Source organism: Chrysemys picta, chromosome 13 (genome assembly GCF_011386835.1).
Source record: "Chrysemys picta bellii isolate R12L10 chromosome 13, ASM1138683v2, whole genome shotgun sequence".
NCBI classification, from domain to species: Eukaryota; Metazoa; Chordata; order Testudines; family Emydidae; genus Chrysemys; species Chrysemys picta.
In genome coordinates this window covers 55,122,345-55,134,511 of record NC_088803.1, presented here as the reverse complement: position 1 = coordinate 55,134,511, position 12,167 = coordinate 55,122,345, and the positions used below count along the sequence as shown (strand labels likewise).

The window sequence follows — 12,167 nt, the reverse complement described above, 5'->3', positions numbered from 1 at the left end:
ATTACCTTGGAGCAAACGTTTTGTCATGGCTCTTGGGTCTAGCAGAGAAAGGGCTAACACCATCCAATGGCTGGCAGTTGAAGCTAAGCAAATTCAGACGGGAAAGAAGGTGTATGGGTTTAATGAAGAGAATAATTACCCGTCGGACGTGTACCAAGCTCAGGCTGGATTCGCCATCACTGGCATTTGTAAATCGATTCTGGAAGTTTTGCTAAAAGCTCTGCCCCGGGAATCCCTGTGAGGCAGTGCCAGGAGGTCAGACCAGCCCCTCACCATGCTCCCTGGTTGGCGTTAGGAAGTTGTTAGTTGTGTGTATCCGCCCTGGGGGCAGGGCGGTGTCTCTGCCAGGCCAGGACAATGGAACGGGATTGTTAGAACCCAGCGCGGGCTATTCAGCCAGAAGCACCCTGGGACAATGTTTGCTGGAGCTGAGAGAAGCTGCTTCCTCCTCCTGTGGGAAGGGAAGGGGGAAGCAGGGAGAGTGGAAATGAAGTTACCCAAGCAGGACAAAGACAGGTGGCCACAGCAAAAGGTTGTAATAGGATGGACACGGGGCGGCCCCAGAGAGAGACGGGCTGTTTGGGCAGGGAAAGGAGATAGGCATTGACTGACGAGGTCAAAGGGAACAAGCTGACCTGGGGCAGAGGCTCCGTGTTTTGGAAGAAGTCTCGCAGCTGCCGGGGCAGGGAGCCCCGGGGGACCCCGGCCCCCGCCCAAAGCTTGGAGATTGAGCCAGGGACAGGTGCTCAGGGTTTGTTAGTGTGGGAGAGATGTGTGTCAAGATGGGTCAGAGTTGTGGGTGCGCTACGCTGCGTGACCATGTGGCCCTGGGAAGCGGGAGCCCAGCAGGCTATGGGGGGTTCAGGGCTCAGCCCTGGGGCTAGGGCTGGCCAGTGGCCTGCTTGCGCTCAGGTTGCCATGCTAGACAGTGGATCTCACTCCCTGGTGCCGCTGGGCACCCCAAGCCGGGGGCAGGGCTGGGCCCTGTTCAGACTTGGGGGGAATCCAGCAGCTCACAGCACTCTGGTGAGCCAGCAGGGGTAGCCCTGCCAGTCCTGTGACCGCGTGCGCCCAGACGTGATATCCAATGGCAGGGTGGGCAAAGGGTGCCCGTGGCAGCCAATAAAGGACCCAACACCTACTAGTGCTGTGGCATCCGGAAGTGCTAACCGGGATGGGGCACAGGCCTGGGCGTCTCCACAGCCCGTCACGGGGCGGGGAGGGCGTTTGCGCAGGCACCGGTATTCTTAGGCTCTCTCTCCTTCGGGGGAACATTGACTCTGCTGTGCTGCCGAGGGGGCCCAGCACCGGCAGCTGGGCCGAAGGAAGCTGGTGAGCTGCAGTCTGAGCGTGGGCAGGACTGCACTGTTGAGGTTGCTGGGGATTTAGCTGCATCTACGGTAGGAAAATTCGGACCCACCTTGTTCCATCCGGAGAGGCTGGTGGAAGTGGCAGAGTAGCAGAACTCGGCTCTTCGCTGCCTCTTCTCAGCAGGGTTAGTTGAGAACTCCAGGGTCCTGTCCATGCTGCCCTGTGAGTTACAGCTTTGATTGGCCTAGAGCTGATCGAGCCAGGAGAGGGCTGTGCAATCAGCATGGCGGTGGTTTGTGTGTAAGTGGGACCTTGCAGAGCCTGTTTCAGCTGCTCGTCTCTCTGCAGTCCCACGCTGGACCCCATTGTGGGGCTAGTCACAGTGCCTCTGCTCCCAGGGGTGGGAAAAGCTTCCCGTCTAGCCGCGCTGCAGTCCAGTTCCCCTGGCTGAGACCAGAGCTGCACTCCCTGGGCTCGGGTCGGGAGAGTAAAGCGCCGTGGGACACTTGGAGCAAACACACGCCGGGGCTGCTCATCTCTTCCGCGCGTCAGCATCCCAGGGTCAGGCAGGGCCCTGGTGAGCACCAGGCACAGGGCTTGGGAAGGGCTAATGGAGCGCTCTGATGGCAGCACGTGTCCATCTCCCCTGGGTCTCTAGCACAACTGACTGCGCCAGCCTGGAGCATGGGATGCTGCCTAGGCGCACACGCCACTCTTGGTTCTTCCAGACCAGGGGAGGCCGACCTGGCGCTCCGGAGCCGCACGCGGCTCTTCAGAGGTTAATCTGCGGCTCCTTGTCTAGGCACCGACTCCGGGGCTGGAGCGACAGGCGCCAACGTTCCAATGTGCCGGGGGGTGTGTGTGTCACTGCTCAACCCCTGGCCCCAGCCCCACTGCACCCCTTCCCACCCCCTCCCCTGAGCCTGCCCTGCCCTCGCTCCTCCGCCTCTCCCCCTGCACACCACGAACAGCTGATCGGGAGGGAGGGGGAGGCGCTGATTGGCGGGGCTGCCGGTGGGCAGGAGGCACTGGGAGCTTGGGGGTGGGGGGAGCTGACGGGGGGCTGCTGATGTATTCCTGTGGCTCTTTGGCAATGTACACTGGTAAATTCTGGCTCCTTCTCAGGCTCAGGTTGGCCACCCCTGTTCCAGACTGTAACCAGTCCATTCATCCTGGCTCCTGGCTTCTGTAGCACACAGGGCAGGCGAGGGACGCTCAAACTCCCTGGTGACCATCTGAGCCGACACCGCAGAGGGGTGCGCTTGGCCGAAGACGGGAGACTGGGCGTGCTAACCCCTGGCTGCTGGGCTGGGTATGGGTCTCTGAGGCAGCCCCAGAGTTGAACCTGCAGCTGGGCCAGCGGGTTCCTGAGACATGACAGCTTCGATGCTCAGCCCTGAAGAGGTTAAATCTTTCTAATCACTCAGTAAGACCTTCTCTAAGAATTTATCTACTCTCTGCCTTCCAAGAACATATGGCTAAAATCCCCCTGAGCGGGACTTACATTTATAGCATCTATTACTAAGATCAAGGTTAATCCAGAGAAATCTAATGGGGTGAAAAGGACTTTAAATAAATCTGTCTTAATCTGCAGGACGTGAGAGCCTGACGGGGCATTGGCAAAGCCCGCTAGACGGGGCCGGGCAGGGCAGCCAGCAGGGGGCTCGCTCAGCTGAGGCATGGGGCAAGTCTGCTTTGTAGAGAGGGGAGTACCCCCCATGTGGGTGAGCCAGGTTCCGGATGCTCTGGGGACATGGCCACCCCGTGAGGTTGGGGCTGCGTGTGCCAGGCCAGGAATGTGGCCGATCTTGCTGGACCCCTTGCCAAGCTCCATCAAAGGCCGTGTTGGAAAAGGTCTGGAGGCTTTTGCAGAGGGCTTGTCATGGCACCGGTGTGGTACACATGAATCCATGCTGGTTTCAATCAAATCCCCAGGCCTGTGGCTGGGAGCATCTTCCAGCAGGACAGGGCCCAGCAGTGCTGGCCGGGACAGTGGCTTCAAAGTCATGAGATTGATATTTTTAACTGGTCTCTTCGTTTGCCTCCTGACACAATATTGGGGTCATGTTTTCTGGCTTTTCTCTGCACTCACGAGGACTTTCTCTTGTTTGTTTTTAAATGGAAGTGGAGTCTCCCATAATCCATTAGAGGATTGGGCCAAAAGAAACCTGATGAGGTTCAACAAGGACAAGTGCAGAGTCCTGCACTTAGGAAGGAAGAATCCCTTTCACTGTTACAGACTAGGGACCGAGTGGCTTGGCAGCAGTTCTGCAGAAAAGGACCTGCGGGTTACGGTGGACGAGAAGCTGAATATGAGTCAACAGTGTGCTCTTGTTGCCAAGAAGGCTAACGGCATTTTGGGCTGTATAAGTAGGGGCATTGCCAGCAGATCGAGGGATGTGATCGTTCCCCTCTATTCGACATTGGTGAGGCCTCACCTGGAGTACTGGGTCCAGTTTTGGGCCCCACACTACAAGAAGGATGTGGAAAAATTGGAAAGAGTCCAGCGGAGGGCAACAAAAATGATTTGGGGGCTGGAGCACATGACTTATGAGGAGAGGCTGAGGGAACTGGGGTTATTTAGTCTGCAGAAGAGAAGAATGAGGGGGGATTTGATAGCTGCTTTAAACTACCTGAAAGGGGGTTCCAAAGAGGATGGATCTAGACTGTTCTCAGTGGTAGCAGATGACAGAACAAGGAGTAATGGTCTCAAGTTGCAGTGCGGGAGGTCCAGGTTGGATATTAGGAAAAACTTTTTCACTAGGAGGGTGGTGAAGCACTGGAATGGGTTACCTAGGGAGGTGGTGGAATCTCCTTCCTTAGGGGTTTTTAAGGTCAGGCTTGACAAAGCCCTGGCTGGGATGATTTAGTTGGGATTAGGTCCTGCTTTGAGCAGGGGGTTGGACTAGATGACCTCCTGAGGTCTCTTCCAACCCTGATATTCTATGATTCTATGATTCTATAATCACCTGACTCCAGGAGCTGGGGCTTTAAGAAAAACCTATCGCAAGTGGTGGCACCCTGGTTGTCCAGGGGCCCAGGCAGCTCCGAGGGGTCAGCTGGTGGCAGTGATCTGTGTTGCCTGGGAGGAGATGGAGTGTCAGGTGGGCTCAGCAGGTCCCCTTGCTGTGCACAGACGCTTCAAATGTTGTGTCTAAACCAGGATCCTTCAAACCACAGGAAACCAAAGGCCTGGGATGACTTGGACAAATTCTAAGTTATCAAAAGAAGCCTTTTTATTTCTAAACTAAATGAGCATAAAATGAGTATCTGAATCCCCAGTAACTGGTGCAAATGCCTGGCACCAGCCGCCTGCCTGGAGGTGCTCCCACCATCCCACATGCTGATCCCAGCCCCCAGCCAATCGAGCACCATGCAGCGCTGTGGGACGGGTCGTGTATCTGCAGGGGGAGCGGGATATTCTGGGAGACGCACTGAGGAGCCTCTCAGGAGGGACAGGGCCTGGAAACGGGCTGAACCACAGAGCAGACACGGGTCTGCAGGCTGGTCCCCGAGGACCCAGGCCCAAAGAGAAGTGCCAGGAATTCCCACTTCCTGCAGTGCACATCCCAGAACTGTTGGTACGTCAGTCACAAAGGCTTCGTCGGGCTGCCAGGCGAGATGGTGCCAGGCTCCAGCGCCTGTCTGTCCGCAGTCATTGCTGGCTGTCCCCGAGGGAGATTGCATGGCTGGCGCTCTGTGGGGCCTGGAGCTGTAGATGCTCTTTCCCCCGATGGTGCTGGACTTTCATTTACCTCTGGGCACAGTGCAGGGATCGCATCAAATCTCCCATCGTCCCTCCAGCCCTGGCCCTGGCGGCCAGCGTGTCCCCTCCGCCGGCGAGGGGGACGCTGGAGTCAGCCCTCTGAGCTGGGAGAATTAACGCAAACAAATGAAACGCCAGCCAATCCCATGAAGTGTGGAAATAGGAGAGAGGGACAGCAGCAGCATGCAAGTCTCTGGGCCCTGAGCCGGCAGGAGGACAAGGTGACCTGAGTGCCATGTGGCAGGGAGAGCGTTCAGCCTGCAGGCTGGGCCCCCACGCTGGGCCTGTCACGAGACACTATCCCCTGGCACCTTCCCCTCCCCACACAGCGCCCCCCCATTCCTCCCCTCCCCCGTGCCATTCTCCCTCCCCACACAGTGCCCCCCCATTCCTCCCCTCCCCTGTGCCATTCTCCCTCCCCACACAGCGCCCCCCTTCCTCCCCATTCCTACCCCTGTGCCTCTCCCCCTCCCCACACAGCACCCCCCGTGTCCCCCCATTCCTACACCCGTGCCTCCCCCGTGCCATTCCCCTTCCCCACACAGCACCCCCTGTGCCATGCCTCCCCTCCATTCCTCCCCCGTGCCTCCCCCCATGCTTCCCCTCCCCACACAGTGCCCCCCATTCCTCCCCCCTGTGTCTTCCTCCATGCCATTCCCACTCCCCACACAGCACTCCCCATGCCATGCCCTTCTGTGCCTCCTCGCCATGCCATGCCTCCTCCCCAGAACCCCCCATGCCTCCCATTCCTACCCACATGCCTCCCCTGTGCCATTCCCCCTCCCCACGCAGAGCAAAGGGCCAGGGTGCATAGGTGGCTGACACTCTGTCTCCTGGCAACTAATGGCCGGGGCCCCCCCCTGCAAGGGGATAGCTAAAGGTGTTGGAGAACAAAGGAATCAAGTGACCCCCTGGCCCGGGAAAGGGACAAAGCCCAGAGGAGGAGGGGCTGGAGAGTTTTAGTTTGAGGCTGGCTGGGGATATGGAGTGAGTGCAGACATGGGTGTCTGGCTCACTGCCCCCCAGAATGGACCCGGCTGAGGGGTCCGGTTCTCTGGACCTACACGCTCTGTTTTAGACCATGTTCCTGTCATCTAATAAACCTCTGTTTCTCTGGCTGGCTGAGAGTCACGTCTGACTGCGAAGTGGGGATGCAGGACCCTCTGGCTTCCCCAGGACCCCGCCTGGGCAGACTCGCTGTGGGAAGTGCACGGAGGGGCAGAGGGTGCTGAATGCTCCAAGGTCAGACCCAGGAGGTGAAGCCCTGTGAGCTTCTTGCCCTGAAGACAGTCTGCTCCCAGAGAGGAGACTTTCCCAGAGTCCTGCCTGGCTTCGTAGGGAGCAGTTCCAGAGCATCGCCCGGGGACTCCGTAACACCCTGTGACTGCTAACAACTGCCCAGGCCAGAGACTCGGCAATTCCCTGCTCCACAGGGCCTCGCGTGTGTTTGCCCATTCCCCCTGGGGGTATTGTGCAGGCACTGGTCCACGTCCCGTGCAGCAGCACGTGGAGAGCTCTGGGTGTGCGTCACTGGTGAGCATGTGCCAGTGGGGGGCATGAGACAGTCCTCAAACATTGGGGGTGTCGGCCATGGGAGCAGGCGCGCGGTTTGGAAGGAGAGCAGCAAACCTGGACATCCAGGAAACTGTTTTCAGGAGCATCACGTGCCATTTGGAGTCCTGCTCCAGCGGAGAGCCGAGTTATCCAGGTCCCCAAGTCCCATGCCCGACTGAAGACAGTATCTTGGCTAAACGATGCAAAAATGATTTAATGGAGGGAGCTAATCAAGGAATTCAGGAGAGACCGTTCACCAAGGGCTGATACAAGATTCAATTAAAATGCAGCCTTTGTGGGCTCACCATTTTAATTTTCCACAAATTAGCTTTAAAAAGGTATGGAAATGAAGATATTAGATTTTTTTAAAGTCCAAAGGAAAAACCCTTTGAGGATTATATTTGCGACTTCCCTTTAAAAAAGCATTTGAGACTCATTTTCTTGTTTTATCTCAGCAGTGGAGATGTTTGCATTTCTAAGGCAGAGTATTTTGGGCTCTCTGAGAGCAGCTCGGGGTGGCTGTTAACCCTTGCTGGCGCAGCATGGCCCTCTGGCGTCTACCCAGCAGCAGCGTCACCAGTGACCCGGCTCCGTGCACCAGACTGCACGACACGGCTAAGTGCAGAGCCGAGGCTCCGGGGTGCCGAGACGGTTAACTTGCAGCAGCTAGCGAAGCAGACCAGTGTGAGTTGGCTGTTAACTCACCTGCTCAGCTCTGCCAGCGCGGACAGACCCCTGAAGGGCCCAGCACACGCCAGGAGTGCTCTGCTCCCGTGGGAACTAGCCTCCCTCTATGGGCTCCCAGGACAGGGCTCACCTCCCTCATCCTCACACAGTTCTACGCTGCGGCCTCCTGCTCTGTCCCTTAATGGCACCTGCCAGGAGCTGCACAGCACAGCCACGTGGCAAAGCCCAGACGTGGTGAGTGGCTGAGCGTGGCGCTGGGTGAGGGCAGGTCCTGGGACACCATCTGTGCAGTCTCCTGCATGTGATCTCCGGCAGCCTCTGGCATGGTACACAGCTGGGGCCTGCAGTGCTGGGCTGGGTGCCCTGCCCTGTCGCCTATTAACGTTATCTGTGTTCTGGTCCATTCTGCTGAACTCTGCACTGACACCAGCGCCACGTGGCCTTGTCCCAGCCTGGCCAAGTGAGGGACAGGTGATGGGTGCAGGACGAGATGGCAGGATAAGCCAGGCCAGCGGCTGCGGCTTCTCGTGAGCACAGGAAGCTGGTGACGGTATCTCCTGGGACTGCCCCTGCCCTCAGACGGACGGAGTGAGCTGTGGGGGGGAGTAGTGTGCAGTGTTAACCACTGCTTGTCTCCTAGGCGCCTGGCTCCCGGCTCAGGGTCTCCAGGGCGGGGGCAATTTTGTGTGTGGCAAAGGCAGGTCCCAGGGAGGGGCTCGTACCTTCCAGCTGTGCTTGATTTGCTGACAGGTTTTCCCAGGACCCTTAGCTGATCCTGAACTGTCTCCTTCTGGCTGGGGCCAGCGCCCGTCTCCCTCACACCTGCTCTGTTCTCCAATTCTCTGCCCTTCCCTCTTTTCTGTTTGCCACTTTCTCCCCCTGTCTGCTGCTCCATCGGTTCCATGTGTCTATTCCTCTATCCCCGCCCCCAGCACTGCTGAAGCTGGAGGTCGTTCTCGCTCCTGGTCCTTCCCGCACTTGCTCGCTGCAGCATGATCTGGTTCCCATTTGACCTTCATGCGCGCACGCTGCTCCCCAGGAAGTGCCTCCCGCCTGCCCCCTTCCCTCCCCGCCTCGGGCTCGCTCTGGTGTTCAGTGGAACTTCATTGATCACTGTCTCTTTATAAAGGTTCAGTATCTCCAGCTCCGGTCACCCGGCTGCCTGTGCAAACGGCTCCTCTCACCTCGCACTCAGAGCCACGCTGCTGCAGCGTCCGTGGCTGCCGGCCCCTCGATCGTCCTCTCAGTGCCTCGTCTTCCATTCCTCACTTCACCCTGCTCCTCCCGTGGGCAGGGTCTGAGGCGCGGGGAGGGCTGGGGAGATCTGGCACTGTGTCACAGGCCACCCGGAGCAGGGTCCCAAGCCAGGTGCTCCCATTACCCGGCCGGGCCCAGTGGGTACCATTGCACCTGCTGCGACCGTGCGAAGGCCTCAGGCAGGAGCCACGGTGAATGCTCCAGCGGCGCTTCGGTCCCTGTTGGCAGCACCGTTCTATTGGACTGGGGTGTGACTGAGGGCCCGATCGTGACCCCATTGAAGTCTCTGGGTTCATTGTCACTGACACCAGTAGGGTCAGGACAGGGCTCTGAGCTGGGAGGCTGCTGCTGGTCAGGTACTGCGCCCCTAGGTATGACCTCAGTGCCCCTGGAGCGAGGTGCCAGCTCTGCTCTGTGCTGGGAGTGGGAAAGGCAGGGCTGTGCGGGTCCCAGCATGCACAATCGCCCAGCGTGGCATGTGCAGGGTTAATGCTGGGGCTGCACAGGGCTGTTTGTCACTCGGGAGCCTGCCCCTGGTCCCTGCCCCGTGCGGGAAGAGCTGGTGCGGCAGCGCAGGAATTGCTGTGCAATGTGCACGGTGCGGGCCGGCCCAGGCAGCCAGAGGGCAGGAGGCTCTGGAGCGACGGAACAGCCCGCGGTTCCGAGCGGCGAGCTGCAGCGAGAGATTTGCTTTGCTGGAAATGGGATTGTTTCTTGCTGTGATTGACTGAGAGGGATCTGACGGCCCCTGCTACATGGGGCGCCGTGTGGCTGGCATTTAACTGCGCAAGGAACAAATGGCTTCCTGTCGCAAGGATGCACAAAACCTTCCCGGGGCCCAGCTGGGGTCCTCCCCAGGCCCTATTGTCATGCAAATGCTCCTGGGGCTTAGGATGGGGGAGGGGGATCATTTCAGATTTCTGCCCTTGCTCTAATTTGATTTTGAAGTGGCTGAGGCAGAAATGCTGCCACTCCAGCTGGCCCCCTCCCCGCCCCGCCCTCACTCTAAATGGATCTCAGCGCAGAATTAATTTGTCAGATTGACACTGATCGTTTATTACAGAGGAGAGTGGAGTCCATTCATTTGAATAGAAAACATTCCATCTTATCTCCTGCCTTTTCATGCCTCCGCTCTCACTCCTTAACCTTGGACAATAAGACTCATAATTTCCTCCCTGACACTGGGCTGCTCTAGATAAGACACTTGGTTTTTAATCTTTTTCTCTATAGAATTTTAAGCCTGTTCCCGAAGGACACCTGCTGCCTGCCCACAACAGCATAACAGCCGCCTTGCCCAGCAATCACGGGCCGGCCCCTGCCCGCTCCGTGGGCCCAGAGAACACCCAGCGCGCCTCCGAGGACTGAAAAGAGCAGGAGGAAGTTGCCTCAGGAAGGCAAAGGTGGCTCCTGGCTGGACCAGGACCGCGGGGCCGTGTGCGATGACGCAGGTACGCTGGGGAGACGCAGGTCCTGTCAGATGCTCAGGACCGGCTGGGTCACTCTTCCAGGTGGAGCTTGGAGCACAAAGCCACGGGCACTGCCAGCCCCGCCAGTGCCAAGCTTCGCTGGGACCTGCCCACTGAATTCTCCAACACACAGTGATCTCCGCACTTGTCCATCGCCCCCTCCGCAGAGCGACTCGCCCCCTCCACAGAGCCACGCGCCCCCTCCACAGAGCCACGCGCCCCCTCCACAAAGCGACGCGCCCCCTCCACAGAGCCACGCGCCCCCTCCACAGAGCCACTCGCCCCCTCCACAGAGCCACGCACCCCCTCCACAGAGCCACGCGCCCCCTCCATGCCCCCTCCACAGAGCCACTCGCCCCCTCCACAGAGCCCCTCCATGCCCCCTCCACAGAGCCACTCGCCCCCTCCATGCCCCTCCACAGAGCCACGCGCCCCCCCACAGAGCCACTCGCCTCCTCCATGCCCCCTCTGCAGAGCCACTCGCCCCCTCCACAGAGCCCCTCCATGCCCCCTCCACAGAGCCACGCGTCCCCTCCACAGAGCCACTCGCCTCCTCCATGCCCCCTCCGCAGAGCCCCTCCATGCCCCCTCCACAGAGCCACTCGCCCCCTCCATGCCCCTCCACAGAGCCACGCGCCCCCCCACAGAGCCACTCGCCTCCTCCATGCCCCCTCCACAGAGCCACTCGCCCCCTCCACAGAGCCACGCGCCCCCCCACAGAGCCATGCGCCCCCTCCACGCCCCTCCACAGAGCTTCTCGCCCCCTCCACAGAGCCACTCGCCCCCTCCACAGAGCTTCTCGCCTCCCCCACGCCCCTCCACAGAGCTACTCGCCCCCTCCACAGAGCCACTCGCACCCCCACAGAGCCACGTGCCCCCTCCACGCCCCTCCACAGAGCCACTCGCAGTCCCGCCGTGTGCTGCCATGCAGAGCCGCCGCGCGCTGGGAGAGGTGGCTGCGTTCAGCAGCTTAGTGCCTTGCACTTACGGAATAATGCCAAAGCAACAAGCAAATGCTGCAGCGTGTCCAAGCTGTATCTTTGTTCCCACAGTGTAAGAGGGAGGGCGGCCCAGGGGCTGGTGAGGGCAGCCACGTAGAGCCAGCGCGGGAGCGGTAGTGAGGCCCAGAAGCAGCACGGGAGCCTGGCACTAGCTGGCTGATCTAACCAGGGCTCTTGGCTTGGTTAGGCTGAAGGAGGGGAATTAGCTCTGTCCTTACTCTGTGGGGGGGGGGCAAGTGGCTCAGTGGAGGGGGCACGTGTGTGTCATGTGACGTTTGGCCGGTGGGGTCAGTATTTAGCGAGTCCCAGGGAGGCTGGTGGAGAAGTGGCAGAAAAGGCTGGGGATATTTTTTAATGTTTCCTTTGCAAACAGTTTGTAACTCTGTCCAGGGCTCTGCCCGGGTGCCCCGCTGGTCCTGGGGAGCCAGTGCGTGGCGCTGGGAAACGTCCCTCAGCCAGGAGCATGTGAAGTCAAGGCTGTTGAGCGTGGGTCTCTCCGCGGCCTCGCTGGAGCGGTGCCCGGCAGAGGAGAAGTTTTGTGAAGGGGAAGGCTTCTGGCTGGCTGGCTGGCTGCAGCACGGCTGATTGCATTGCCAGGCTGCGGAGCCAGCTGCCCTGACACTAAATAGCCCTGTCAGGACTTCTACAAGGCGAGGCCACAAGTGTTTTGCGAGTGCCGGCACACCGGCGAGATAAGGTTTCACCTCCCTGGCTCTGGCTGGAAATTAGGGGCAGGCAGCAGGCGGGAGCAAATGGAGATAAATGAGCGTGCCGCGTGGCTCGCCGCCCACAGGACGCTGACATCAAAAATAAGTAAATAAAAAATCACCAGCCTTTTATCTGGGCACAGCTGTGGACGGACTCTGTGATAACCGTAAAGGATGAGAGCATGGCACGTGCCGTAATGGGCTCAGAAAGTGACCTGCCATCCCTCATCTCCGGTGCAGGAAGGGCCGCAGCCACACTCCCATTCGGCTGCGAAAAGCAGAGCGCGTGAACGTGAGTCACTTCTGCCAGCTGCCTTTCTCCCTGTGCACCGTCCGGTCAGGGAACGCCCCGGCTGCAGTTTCTGCTCTCGCCATACGGACGTTGTGTAACAGGGTCTGGGCTGTCCCCACCTCTGTC

The 12,167-nt window shown here is 59.4% G+C and overlaps 1 protein-coding gene across 1 annotated transcript in view; it reads left to right on the top strand.

Moving 5' to 3' along the window:
- Positions 1-11,886, top strand: part of CDH22 (cadherin 22) — a 188,669-nt gene extending 176,783 nt beyond the window's left edge. The window contains exon 15 of the transcript XR_010592417.1: positions 9,806-11,886. The gene's annotated coding sequence lies outside the window, so the exon portion shown is untranslated. The remainder of the gene's footprint in view (positions 1-9,805) is intronic.
- Positions 11,887-12,167: the final 281 nt, after the last annotated feature.